The following is a 14,327-nucleotide window of genomic DNA, read 5'->3' on the forward strand; positions in this document are numbered from 1 at the left end:
TTGTTACTGTCTTTTTGTATGAGAAGAACAGAAACAAAGTGATGCAGCTTCACCAAGCAGCTGTCTTTCTTGTGTAAACTTGAAAAGTAGTGAAAAATGTGAATCTAAATTTTGCTCTTTTGAACTGAAATGGCAGCGCACACTAAATTTCTGTTTACCTGCATTACTGCAACTTTTGGTTAGAATGACAAATGAAAATATTTTTGTCCATTTTTTGGTAAAATAACTGGTTTTTAGTCCCTTTTTATGATAAAAATTGTATCTACTATAGAATAGTATAGAATATAGAATTGTATCTACTATAGTATAGTGTAGCTGAAGAAAAGCAAACTCTAGTTCAAGATTTAAACCACTGACAGTTAACCTGAATTTATTTAGCCAAGATAATATTGATGAACTACAAATCAGACTAAACAAAATCTCCTGTTGTAAACAAAGCAAAAGAATAATAGTGGTGTATTCTGGTGACTCTTGTCAAAGAGTCACATAAACATGTATTTTTTTATCCAGTAAAACTTTAGAAAAAGATGTTCTGCAAAGAAGATAATCCAGACAGAACAGTCAGACATGATGGGTGAACTCCAACCCACTGGCTTCAAAGACAAGATCCTTTGTGGCCCTTAGGGGTACAATTTACCTCATTTTTTTAGAATCCATGCATAGGTGTTTGAAGATTTTCCTTCCTCCTTCCAGTCAAGTCTAATTTTTCAAAGGTCACGGGTGTTTAAAACCTGATTTCTCTTTAAATTAGTTCACTAAAGCAGGTAATAGACATGACAAAAGGCATCACTCAGATGGGGAATAATAGGAAAGGGGAATTATTTAAAACTATTTTAAATGCATGTAGAAGGTGTTTTAATTTTTTCTTTGTCCTAATAAATTTTATTATTGTGCAAAACATGGGTTGCACTTTATAACATAATAGTATCTTGTATAGTTTTTCTTTAAACAAGACTTCTAGTCCTTAATGCTACTTACAGCAGTTTTTCATGCATATTTTAGAACAGAGACTTTAATTAGAAGCCTGCTTATCTGTACAAAGCTACCAGCTAGAAACTGCTGTGCTATCTTTTGAGTGAATTTCTAGCAGAGTTTCCATCTGTGCTGCATATATGGCTGGGACAGTACCAACAGCAATTACTGCTCATTGCAAAGATCATTCCTAGTTGATGGTCATTTCAGTCTCACTTTTGAACATATACTATATACTATAGTTATCACTGAGAAAGATTTGAACCACAATGCTGGAAGCAAAAAAAAAAAAAAAAAAAAAAAAAAAAAAAAAAAAAAGAGAGAGAGAGAGAGAGAGAGAGAGAGAGAGAGAGAGAGAGAGAGAGAGAGAAAGGCCAGTGGATAGAATTCAGAGCAACTATTTTATGAAGTATTAAAGTTATCCTTATTATCCTTACACAACCATTTTTCTGGTTTCCACAGAGTCTGTGTCTGAAATCATGTGATATATATTCCAAAACTGGCTTCTATGAAAGAATTCTAGACATTTGGGGCCTATGATAAGAAAGGGAGTGCTTTGCAGACTTCAGCAAAACAGAAAATGGGGGAGAACATGGGGGCCACTTTCAGAATTCATTATCTCAGCCATGATGAAAAACGTTAAGAGCTGTAGCAATTATTTGTAGTTAACTGTTGCAAATATGCATCTAAGTAGTATGTAATTTAAAAAAAAAGACTGAAATCTGGAAGCCTTCTCTGATACACTGTGCAAGCTAAATATCATCCAGATAAAGATCAAGAGTACAGCACAGAAAAAATAACCACATTCAATATGATATGATAGAAAACAGGAAGCTCTAATGTGCTGAAGTCATTACCACTTTAACTTGATGCTAGGAAGAAGAGAGTGAAATAAATATTTCTTAAATCCTTCTGTGCAATACAGCTTACTCTTTGTGTTTATACAGCAAGCCTTTCCAGAGATCTCTCCACATTGTACCAGATACCAGAATATCGCATATTACAAAATGCCAACGTAGAGAGCAGTCTGATTAGAACTGTAACATTGCATTTGCAAACAGCCTACTTCAGTTACAGATTAACAGCAAGGATATCATTTATTAAAGGAGAAAATTAATGGTTGGTAAAAGCAAGGTATGAAAAAAAGGCATGCTGGAAATCACCAGAAAACCTTAAGACCTGATTGTAGTGTATGTTTTAGTTCTTGCATGCAGCATATCATTTTTATGCAAATTATCTCGTCAAGACCAAGTATACTTCCCAGAGATTATTAACAGTTCTGGTTTATCTAACGAAAAAGACACGGTAATGGTAAGGCTCTGATTTGTAAAAGCCCGCTCAACCTCTCTCTCCATCAGGCCTCAAAAATAGGTAGTAGGCATGACAGAAGGTGGCACCTAATGGGAATGGTGGAATTGTAATCTAAGGCAACAATATTTTTATGATCGTCACCGGGAGGCTGCAGGTAAAGGAAAGAGGTGACAATGGCCCTTCTTACTTCCACTAGAAATCTTGCTCCCTGTCTGCTTCAGGATCTAATTCAGCAGCAGATCCTGCCTGAATAGTACTGGTATTTATGCTGCTGTATATCAAACAAAGAGGAGTAATAAGATGCGCAGAATTCCCTGCCAACCTAAAGTGAATACTAAGTTCCAAAAACTCTTCTTCCCCATTACCCCCTACAAAATTCTACAAAAGGCTCACCAAAAACCAAAAAAACCTACAGAAGTCCGCTAACTATTGCAATCTAACCTGTATGGCAATATTTTACCTGGCAGGCATAAGACTATTTTTGTGTCCTAGATACATGCACTAGGCATCACAAAACTTACTGTTGTATTACTGAGCACACTGTAAGGATGTGCAATTACACAAGATATCTTTGCGTGAACTAAAATGAAAAACTTCCTGAAACCTCTTGCACCTGGCAATCATTTTAACTGTAGTCACTTTTCAAACTGCTACAGCTCATAAACTCTTTTACTGTAAACGTGAATAAGCAAAAAGGCCTCTGGATGTAAAATATGGTTGACAGCAGCAAGTCTTAGCATACCATCTGCAGTGGCTGCACTCAAATACTATGCAAGTTCCACTAAGGAACAATCAATAAGCTTTATCAGAGAGCTGATGAAGAGTTCAGAGGAGAAAGCTGTGTGTCAAGCAACTTGTGACAGTATAAAGAGACTACAGAAATATGTACATTCAAGAGGAGAGCTGTCAGACATTTGGAAGTTGGAATTTAGCATTCGGTCACTCTGTTTCATGAATAGATGCTGGATTATTACAAGAATCACCTTTAAACTGAACTGATTTTTTAGGAACCAAATTATTCTTAGAGATGAATATTGTTCTAGCAATACTGTGTTGTGGATACAGGTATGTCCGTCTGCTGCCAGGGATGACCTTCCTGCTGAGCATCTTACCCTCATTTCAGGATCCTGGATTCTCAGTGGTACACTCTGCAGTCACTTTGATGCACTGAACAGAGACTTCCTCACAATATTGGCTAAAAATACAACTTGTGATAAGGTAGAGTTACTTTTACTCCAAACAGGTAGAAACTCCGCTTGTTCCTGATCTTTCTGCTTCCCAAAGCTCTGTTCTCAAACGTTAGGGACTGCTTACTTCATAACAGTAATCTTCTCTTCCCCAGGCATTTGAGGAACAACATGAATGGGATCTCAAGTTCTCTGTTTCAGCTTGTCTCTTGTTGAGGCTAATAGGGCAGTGCCAGTGTTTGTTCAGCAGTCCCCATTGTCTGATACCCTGGGCCTGGGTTACCATTTATCAGACCTGTTCTTCCAGCTAGTCTACATTCCTTGCCCTCTTCATTTCCAGGATGGGGTGATACTTTATGAAGATAGTTCCTGAGCCTCCCAAAGGGGGCATACTCCCTCTACAAGAAAACAGTCATTGTACAAATTAATTTAAAACTGAAATAAATAATTTGAAAAACATTTTGCTGAATAGCCCTAATATTATGATCTCTTTCCTCTTCTGCTTCTCTGTTCCCAGAAAATAAAACACCATCTTTCTACACTCTAGCCATATCTGCAGCCTGATTTAATGGTATCTTTTCCAAAGTCGTCTTGTTTGACGTCTCTTGTTTGAGAGGTTTGTAAGCTTTGCTGCTCTCTGCAAGTTCAGTGCAAGCTCCCTGGAATAGCTTAATTGAAAAGGATTTTGAGAGTTTATTAGCACTGTAAAAATTAAATTATTGCAAAAATTTATTAGAATACAAAGCATTAGATATTAATAACAACAATACTATCTTCCTAAAATTTCCTTTTTTTTTAACTAAAACTAAGGAGTAATTCAGTAAGTAAAATGGTATTTTTGCTTGGGAAAATTTTTGGCCATCTCTTACAACTTTTCTCACAATATTGTCAGGTGTTTTATAAATACCCAGCTATGGATTCTCAGTCTTCACAGAAGGCAGATGTGTCAGTAAACTTAAAAAGAAAAAATAAAAATCATAAAGCTTTTGCTTCATTGACCCTTAACTGAGATGATCATAAATAATGCTTTGAATTCGCTGTCAACCTGAGAGGAACGACCTACTGCATAGTATGAATGCCCTCTACAGGCAGAACAAGAAACCTCTTTCATTCTGGGACTGATCTCAGTTTGTCTGTTCATTAAGTAAGTCCTAAATAAACAAGTGTGTATTGGTCTATATTAGTCTGTATTGTGTGACATTGTATGAAACTGGTAAATGGTGCAGCTCTTGTTGACATTGTTGCTACACAGTTGATAATCTTGTCACAGACTTTTCATCAGTAATAAAGGCAGGCTACTACTGAATTAAATGGGATCATGGAGCAGGAGTTAAGGCTGCACCCTTGGTTCACCTGTGCTGCAGAACTGTTACGACACTCCTGGCCTGGTTTGACTGTACCATCTAGCACTCTTTCACATACCCTCAGCATAACACTATGAGTGTTTGCCAATCCCATGAGCTGCAGAACAGCCTTATGATTATTTTAAATATTTTGAGACGAAGAAAAAAATAGAATCTGTCTCTTCCCTCCCCCCCCCCGTATCTACAGCCACGGCAGTGCCATATGTGGTTCAACATCAAGGGCCTGTTGATATGTGCTGTGGACGTACCAGTTATGTGTCATTTCGCCTCTGATCTAGAGACCAGTCCTGTTCTCTAAAGCTGCAGTAATCCTCTACAGCAGTCAGTTTTTGAAATAATCAATAGTGCATTTTCCTGACAGGCCAAGTTAGTGTGCAGGCACTATTTGTTAGATAGCCTACAACCAGCAGGTGAAAATAACTTCCTGCTGAAACAGCAGCCCATGAAAACAGATGTTAAAGCTACAAGGCCTGCCCTATGCTTACTGCTGTCTCTGTCCACTACAAGTGGCCAGTGGTTTCAGAGTCTATCTCATAATGGTCTCTTATTCTCCACAGAAGAATAGCAATTAGCAACTATTGCATGCCTGAACTTTGCAACATGGGCTCCATCTCAGCATATCTGTGCTGGCTTTCCCATTGGCCAAGACTACTCTGCATGAGGTCACCAAAAATACAAATATGTGCACTCAATTTAAGAGAAGGATGATCTCATCCCCTAGCCAAAGATGAATGCAAATAAAGCTGCTTGAAACTATCATGTATTCAGAGCAGGAAAAAAGGCCTTTAAACACAGTCTTTACTAGAATAAGACGACTGACAGACACTATGTGGAGGGCAACAAATGTCAAATGTAACAAGAGTAACAAAGTAACTACTGTACTAAAAATCAGTAACAAGCAAGCACCCTGATATGGCAGAGAACCTACAGCCTTGCTCAATCTTGATAGTCATCTTCAGCTTTGCTATTTACAGAGGAGGTGCTGAACATTCGTAATACTGTGCAAATGATAATGTGCTTAGATGTTCCCAGAACGTGTTGCATGCACCTAGATTCACTCTAAAAAATAGCCTTGATTTCAAGTTGCACATAAACTGCTGTTCTAACTTCATGCAGAGAACAGAGTAATAGCTATATTCAAAGACTTTACCCATATAGACAGATGACTTGCTTGTATTTTCCTTCAATTCTGCCATTGAACTTTAGGTAATGCATTGAGTCCATAAAATCAAAATACATCATTACAATAATTGCCTATTCTCTATAAACATGGACAAATAACTGTTCTTTTATGTGAGAAAGCAAAGAGAGGTGTTCCACATACAGCAGCCTAAGTTGTCAGCAGAGAAGCACTGAGGAGCAGAAAACTGTTTGATCAACTTTTCAAAGAGCTGCCACAGCATACATATGATTTCCCAAGTTGGGTTATTGTGAAACTGGCAATTTCAAAAATACTTTTTATTTTCCATTCATACCTATAGCACAATTGAAAGTCAGTCAGTCTCCACATACATGGCTTTGGATTTACTGGGCAGACTTGCACATTCTCAGTCTCTAAAAGATCTTAACTCATATCTGAAGGGAGGGTGTCAAGGGGACGGGGACAAACTCTTTTCAGTTGTCCCATGTGACAGGACAAGAGGCAGTGAGCAGAAATTGAACCGCAGGAAGTTCCGCCTGAACGTGAGGGGGAATTTCTTCACTGTGAGAGTGACAGAGCACTGGAACAGGTTGCCCAGAGAGGTCTCTGGAGATATTCAAGGCCCGCCTGGATGCAACCCTCTCTAACATGCTCTAGGTGACCCTGCTTCAGCAAGGAGGTTGAACTAGATGATCTCCAGAGGTCTCTTCCAACCTTACTGATTCTATATTCAAGGTCCACTGAAAGTTTATCCTTTACAGTAAGTCTCTGATAGTTGTTCTTAGCAGCAGGAAAGAAAGCCAGGTACTTGTTTTATTTACATGATATGTACATTATCTATTTTACAAATTTTTATTGCTTGTGAATTGTTTGTCCTTCTTTTGAGAGACAGCGAGTGCGAGCGAGTGCATGTGCCTGCGTGTGTGTGTGTGTGTGTGTGTGTGTGTGTGTGTGTGTGTGACAGCTTCCTAATCTCCACTGCAGTGCATAAGTATGCACTTTCCTGCAATTTATATAACCCCGGCTTTGTTACCTACCATATACTTACGCTAGCTCTGAGTTCTTTGGTTGTCTCTGTTGATATGCAAGCTTGCACTGTATACATCCCCTGTCCCACCAAAGGCCTGTCCAATTAATCCTTCCTTCACAAAACACCAGTACCACTATACTATTTATTACACTTTTGACTCCTTTTTAAATCTCTCTCTCTTTCCAGTACAGTTACCTCAAGGCAAGTACTGCAAATGTTAAGGTTTTACTATTCAAACAAAATAGCTTCATTAGCTTGCCACTACATGCAATTAAAACAGAGTATAGGGCTTGGATGGGGTTTATCAAAGCTCCTGAGCTGGGCTCCTTTTCACGCCTTGTTGCATAAAATGAAGAAGGTATTTTATCAAGGTGTCTGTGAGTGAAATATCAAAGAAAGCAGGGGCTGTAAAGCTGACAGCTTTCAAAGTACCTGTGCATGTCATTCACAGCATCCAGAATATAACATGTCAACAGATTGTCACAGTTTTAGGCCGAGAGTTAAAAGAATGGCAGAGGAGGGTAAGTTTGCAGTAAATCTGTATTTTAACATTGGCTAATGCTTTATTTGTGATTATGAAATTAACACTGAATTTCATCATTTGCAGGACTCATGGTTAGCATACTGTTTGTAAAACTCCCAAGGCTCCAAAGATTACTGATATACCTTTGCAGCTTAATTTTAGTTCAAGCAGAGATTTTTTTATTATTTTTTTCATGAAATTAAATAACTTTGTCATCTGCAGTTTTCATCATCCCAACAAAAATCTTAAATCTACAAAGTAAGCCATCTTAGTCTGCTTATGAGAAAAGCTGAAGTTCTAAGATAAAGCTGTTAACATCTGAATGGAAGCTATATAATAAGATAAATAATGAAATTAAATCCAATAATTATAGCTTAAAGTAAAACCATTACAGAATTCAGACACTGATTTCTGAAAAGTCTTGGATATTCCATTCTTCCAGCCTTAGTCCCATTCATATTTAATTAATCTAAGTGTGTGTAATAACCATTCTATATAAAACAAAAACCAGTAACAATGAAAAAAACAAAATAAGCAAATTGAAAATGCACTACTATAACTCAGGTATGCTGCAATTAATTTTTGAGCACCATCTGCTGGTCTGTTTCTACAACAACCTCTGAATTTCCCCAAGGCAGTAAGATCTAGATACATATCTAGTCCGTATCCATCTATCACATACTTTGTCACATATTTATTAAAGCATCCTGCGAGTCATGCATTATCATCATACTACAGAAAATAACTGAATTCATATAATAATGGAAGCTTATAGGAGAGATGTGTTGGAAAGGTTATAATGGTCTCTCTGTGGCAAACAAGTTGAGAAAAGGACTGTCATAGCGAAGTTTAAACTGAACAGATTTCTAAAGTATATTGAAATAGAAAGCAAATTACCACTGCTTTTCTTCTTAATGTACTATATGTTATCCCTACCACAATTCTTGTCAGCAAGGACAGAAGAGATATCACTGCCATCTTTTATTTCTTGGATTCTCCAGGTACTGCTTGAAAGAGAAAAGTAGCACAGATATAAACTCAGCCTCAAATATATCATCATGATCCCTTCTTGCTCTCCCCTTGCTCCTGCCAATGAAAGGATATCATGTCATATACTTTCCTTTCTCCTTACTTCATTCCAGAAAGGGAAAAACCTAACACTTTCTCTAGGACAAGATATCAGGGTCCAACATTAGGAGCCTGGATTCTGGTAGAGTTAAGTACTAACAAATCTGTGGCCTGATTCTCTTCTCCTTCTCCCTAGGACGCTAAATAAGCGCATACTAAATATGCCTTCATTTTCCAATTACCAAGATACTTTACAAAATAAGAAATCTGCTCTCACTCAATTTCTTGTTTGAATTGCCTTGTAAAGACTTTTAGAAGGGAGCATTTGAACCTTCCCATTTTCTTCATACCTTTATGACAAATATACTTAAGTGCCACACACATATAATGATCAAAATTAATTTAGAAAATTTAGTTTCAGCATCAAACTGAAGGTACAGCCTTCAAGGCCTAGATATAAAACACTAGCCTGTTAATATGCTAAGCAGTTATTCAATTAATTTGAACATTGAATATTTACTTATTACCAACTATCAAGTGAATTATTAATATTCCCAAGTTGCTTTGTCTGCTTCTATCAATTTGAGTTTATTCTGTATATCCTTCAATATTTCACAATAGTCTGTTGTCCCAGGAAAATCTTGATTTCTGTATCATTCCAAGAAAACACTTAAGCATGCACTTACTTTGTTCATGTTGAAGTAAATCGGACTGCTTCTGCATTTTAATTTAATCATGTATGCACTGGATTGAGACTCTGGAGCCCTGTGGAGGCTGACAAAAATTTAGGTCTAAGTAAAAGAGCATGCAGAACACTACTTACTGTTTGTGAATGGAGTCTTTTCAGAATTTAAGCATGCTTGACAATTCTTCAAGGAACACTAACACTTTATACAGGAAAAATAAATCCAAGTTCTCTTAGTCTAGGTGACTGTCTCTTGGATTAAGATGGTCCTAAAAAGAGAAAGTGCAACGACTTCTCAATACTGATCAATAATTGGCAGGAATCCCAAGGCACTGATACAAAGTTTCATTTACTGATAGTAGAATTTGTCCAAAATTGAAGAATCTGGGGCAACATATATAGGAATCTTTCTGCAATTTCTTTAAAATTCCAATTAAAACATTTTTTCCATCTACAAAACAGCAGTTTAAAGGCTTGTTTTGTGCTCTTTTCTCTTTCTCAAAGAGATGGTATAATACAAGGAAAAATGTAAATAAACAACTTTCTGTAGAAAAGGAAAGCTGTTTAACTTCTTAACATTTTAACATGGCACTTTATCCAGTTGTCTTGTTGTCTTCTTTTCATACTAACGACTTCTTTCTCTCACACCATACTGACATTATTCATAGACTTTGTTCCAGCACCATGATACTGTGTCTACTGACATCCTGATGCACAGGATCTATTATTTTACAATTCTCCATTTCGTTCATCATGAAAAGTTGCACTTCTTACAGGAAGTAGCTACAGCTGTTACACAATTTAGTAAATCTAATCATGAGCAACTTGTAAAACATTCTTTTCCCAGAAGTTTAAAAATAGTCCAGTGAAATTCAGTTTACATTGTTGAAATATTGATGTTCTGTGGAAGAGCTCCAAGTGGGTTCCCAGCTTGTATCCAACTATAGCACAGCAAGCACAATGTTGGCCTTTTTGGCTCTAGTTTTGGAGGCATTAACCATCAGCTGGGGGCGTTTGTGGATTTTCAACAAAGCACCTTCCTAAGTTCCAGGGGGCTCCTCTTTAGATGTCCTACTAAAGTTTCAGGATGTTTTTCTTGTAGCATCCTGCTTTAGTTCCAAGTCCTCCTGGAAGCCCCCTACAAGTTTCAGTTTTCCAGGGAGGGGTGGGGAGGAAGGAGAGAGTATATCCATATGAGAAAGGACTACATCCTCACAGAAGAAGGTGGGAACAGGGTACTAGCAATTAGTAATACAAAGTAGTATGCAACAATTCATGGTTTTTTAGAACTAATTCTGCTCTAAGAAGTCTACAGTTCTTTACTGTTGTAGTTTGAGTTTTCTCTGTATTAGAGGAAACAGTATTCATATTCATTAAAGACAACTTGCATTTTAAATACTTGTATCATATTGATTTCCTGGTTTAAATGAGGGTTAATAACTTAAAAGATGCCAAAAATAGTTTCAAGTTTCCTTGCATCTTCCTGCATTTCCCTGGCTTTTTAGTCAATAATTGCAGTGGACTTTCAGAGTAGACAGAGGTGAAATCAGTTCCCAAACTTTTTTTTTTTTTTTTTTTTTTTTTTTTTTTTTTATATCAAGCAGAATTGTTAGCATCTTTAATGTGGGCATTCTTAGGTAACAAAAGATTGGATGTTTGGATAATTGTTCTTGATTTTAAATAACATGCTTCCTGTACCATGTGTTATCTGGGATAATATGTTTGCTATGAGTCTAGGTACAAGGAAATAAATAGGGTATCTTGTCCAGATACACTTTCACTAGCTTCACTAACATCTTTTTGAAGTACAATGACATGGGTCTTCAGTGCACCTGCAGAATCTGCAAGCCTGACAGCTCTGCCATTCCACTGTCAAAGCTTCTGAAAGGCTTGCCTCTCTGCTTTAAAACAAGATTTTCCTCATTCCACCTACAAAATTAAAGCGTTAATCCTCATCACTCCTATGGTCAAATATCCTTTTCCATATTACAGTGCCTTTTAAGCCACTTAATGCAATAGACTGGGAACACAGGGCCAAAGGGAGAAATTATGGGGAAGAAAGGTACGTTATGCCATCTATTCCCACTGCTTTTGTAGCTGAACCTGAATTAAGCAAATTGTCTTCCACACATTTCAGGGTCTAGTTCCCTACCCTCTCTCCAACATGCTGATGTAAGACTGCTGCATCCGCATCCTCATGCTCTACCTAAAGTTGGGACAAGTCCAACAGAGCCATGCAAAGGCTTGATATGTCATCACCTACATATTTGCAATTTACCAGGGAGGCCCTAGCTACTATTTAAAAATCTCAGAGTAAATTACATCTGATTTCTGAATGACTGAAAATGTCAATTATCTAATGACAACTGCATAACCTCACCTTGTTCCACCTCTCCAGGCAAGCCTCAAAATGGTTTATGAAGTCACTGGAAGGACTAGCATGCTAAAACTTGCTCTTTGATAATCAGATTTCTGGGCAAAATAAGTGATGCCATAATCTGTTCATATAGTTTTATATGCAACTATTTCGCAGCAAGAAGGGGGAAAGAAACTACCACAAAAGTTTAGCTTTGCAAAAGGAAGACATAGAAACATTTTCAAATGTGTTGACTATCAGACTAAGCACATTTTCAGCAACCTAGAATTCAGTTTTGCTACACTTTACATTCTCTGCCATTGCACTGCTTAGGCTGTAAATTATAGCAGAATTTGGTTTATGGTGTGATACTGAAAAACTCTTCCATTATAAATATCATACAGGAATCTAATATTTACATGTTTAAAAGAAGTTCAAGCACACATGTCCATATAGCATCCTCCATAAGGGACTGAAATAGATAGATCAAACATTTCAAACGTCAGTAAAGACAGAAGTGCTGCGATCTTCTTCAGCCTGATCACCTGGTTTCTCTAATTGATCTGTCCAGTTTGGAGCCAGATTTATTTTAAAAGGCATTCCACAGTCTTTAAGGTCATTAGCTGAACATAGGTTGTAATTACGGTAAAGTACTGAATGACAGAAACTGGCAAACTTCCATCCTTCACTGGCTTGAATTCAAACAGTTCAGTTTGTAGAGTTTAGGCCCATTAAAAAAAAAAAAAAAAGAAAAGAAAAGAAAAAAACACTCCATACCTCACTACACAACATTCTTGCAACATTTTCTAGGCAGGAACTCAAAAATTGCTTTTTCAAGTAGATCTCCATGTAATAGAGCAACCATGAAAACATAAGCCTTCTGTGTACTATGTTTTCCTGCACAAGACAATTTCCCTGTCAATCCTGCTGTTGGAGTGTGCTCAATCTCATATTCCATACTCATAATATACTTGTTCAGTCTACTACTTTGGTCCCCTTCTTCCTACCTTGTATTCAGCATTCACAAAAGAAATTCCAAATAAACCCGCTTACCACTGTATTATTACATTTGTTCATTTATTTTTGTTGTTGTTGAGTCACAAGCATCAAGTAGTTAAAACATTCCAGTACCAGATCCAGGTAATTTGTGTGTAGTACAAGATAGAGCAATTGTGTATGTGAAAAATGCCAAGATCATGCCCATTTAGCAAACCTGAGCCATTTTGCTCTCTCCAGAGAATCTTGAAGAGGCAGGAAAATCCTTTCTCTCAATGGAGTCCTAGTAGTGCAAGGAATATGCAAATCTGCCAAGCTTTTAGGAGAAAATGTTCTGCAAACATGCAGAAGTTGGTGATTTGTAAACAGTAAATTGCTCTACAAAGTCAGAAGTTGTCTGCTTAGCTCCTGTGAGAATGGTAATTGTACATCTGGTGTCCTGAAATGCCTTCTCAGCTGGAGGAAAAGCATTTGGAAGAAACAGTGAATTGCACAACCAGCTTGTGATACAAAAACCCTGCCAGTGGGTGCCTCTGGTACACTGCTGTTCAAGAGCTCCTCCCTCTGCCTGAACGCAGCAGAGTCCTGTCACCGTACTGTATGCAGCTAAGGACATTGCCACTTCCAGCGCTCCTTCTACTTTTGTGCACATCATGTCGCTGGATGCTTAAAGTATTACACTAGGGCTGAAATCCTGCATGTGCTGCAGCCAGAGGGACCATCCCATCCCAACGGATTTGACAAAACCAGGACCAACCCCAGTCTGTACCCTTACAAACCCTCCAGTTTATCAACCAGTCTGTGTTCTAAAACGACAAAGTACACCCTTCAGTGTGAATCTGGCCTCACACCTGTCACTGTAGGTATTAACCGCAGTGCTAGCTTTCATTAATTTTCAGGGATTTACGTTAAAACTAGCAACTTCTACATAACTGCTTTTGCATTATTTGTTTTGTCACAAAGACAGTTCTTGAAGTTTGAACTAGGTATACGCTAGTAATTCTTTAGTGTGGTTGTTTTTTTGTTGATATACTCTTTCCCTTTGTTAAAGTTATCCATCTTTCTTTTCTGTTGCATCAACACTTACCGTCACATTTATTTGAAGTTGGTTTTCATATCCTTCCTGTTTGCTTTTGATCACAGCAACAATTCTAACTTTTGGGCAGTTTCATTTTTTCCCCAACATCTACTATGGCAATGACAATTTTATGATGACAATAAAAAGAATACTTGTTTCTGTATTCAGACCTTCTGTGTCATAAGAAAGGATATAGCAGGTCATTACTTGCAGTTTCTGTATGGATAAGTTATAGTATGTAATACTAGAAAGAATCAGCTTATATAAAGTCATTAGCCAAACAGTAACTAACCTTAAATTCTGGTATCCATGACATCTGACTTTGTCTTTTATACTTATACTATATTTATATACTTTTATATATATATGCCAGTATACTTATGCTTGGGAGAGCCTCATTTTCACTTAGCAAGTTCGTGAAATAAAACCAGGGGAGTCATTCATGATTATATGTTGAAATGAATGCAACTAGTTTTGGCAAAAGAAACTATCATAGCTTCATCAGCAACACAAACATTTAATGAACCATTACTACCTCACACTTCCTAAAATAAGAAGTATCATGAAACAGTTTTCTTTAAATCTGCATTTATAAAATAAATATTAAAGCATAGAA

The sequence above is a fragment of the Rhea pennata genome, chromosome 6 (assembly GCF_028389875.1).
Source record: "Rhea pennata isolate bPtePen1 chromosome 6, bPtePen1.pri, whole genome shotgun sequence".
Taxonomy (NCBI): Eukaryota; Metazoa; Chordata; class Aves; order Rheiformes; family Rheidae; genus Rhea; species Rhea pennata.